The following is a 1,138-nucleotide window of genomic DNA, read 5'->3' on the forward strand; positions in this document are numbered from 1 at the left end:
GGCGCTTAGAGGTGGGTCTAAATTTCAAATGTGAGTGTATCTGACTTGGGGTAATTAAATTGGGAGTATGTGGGTTGTGTTTGGGTACTCATGTTTGGTGTATTCGGTTAACTGTCTTATTAGAGTTACCTGACAAAGTATTCGGTAAATAGGGTGGTCTACCCTCAGAACAACGACTTTTGTTTTACTTTCGGTGTTGTTTTAAATGTAGTCCAAAAAAAAAGAAATAAAGAATTAACGACGATAAAAGTAAATCAAAAACAAAAAAGAAGACACATTGGGATTGTATTCTTAGGGAGTTGCATTTCAGGTAAAGTATAGACGCTCGATGTTATTTGACATGCGTATAAGATCAGGATGTCCATTACAACCCTGGCCCGTGTAATTTGACATCCCTAGACAAAAATCGATTGTTCGAGTGTTTATCGTTTCACATTGTAGACGTAGATTTCTAATTTTGTAGAACTCAACCAGTTTTCGATCTTCTTTTCAACTATAACCTGATTTAAGTGTCCCAGCCGACATAAAGACCTCACAAAGAAAGATAATTACCAGAAAGTGAAGAAAGAACGTTCTGTACGTATGGAGTCACAAATCTTTACCTTTTATATCTATGACTTCGAGAAAGATGAGACAATATAAAGTCTACCTATCTCTGTGCGAAATAGGAACGAAAGGTAAGTTTCAACCGTGTCCACAAACAATCGCCTGGTTGTGAAAATATTTACGTACTCGTCCACCAAGTCGCGGTCCTAGTAAATATCCCCCCGCCCCATCCCCAACACTACGTGAAATACGTCTCGGGAGAGATATACATATGTTTGCGTGTCACCACTGAAGTAGTCAACTCGAGCTAATGGGGTCACCTTAAAGTCCTATATAAATTATTACCTGCGAGGTAAAATCAACGAAGTAAGTGAGTGAGGTCTGCACACACACACACACACAACACACACACACACACACACCCAATACACACACACACACACACACACAACACACACCACACACACACACACACACACACACACCCAACACCACACACACACACACACAACCAAACCACAGTCACACACACACACACACACCAACACAACACACACACAACACACACACACACAACACACAACCACACCCA

The sequence above is a fragment of the Notothenia coriiceps genome, unplaced genomic scaffold, assembly GCF_000735185.1.
Source record: "Notothenia coriiceps isolate Sejong01 unplaced genomic scaffold, NC01 NC01_scaffold00000339, whole genome shotgun sequence".
NCBI classification, from domain to species: Eukaryota; Metazoa; Chordata; class Actinopteri; order Perciformes; family Nototheniidae; genus Notothenia; species Notothenia coriiceps.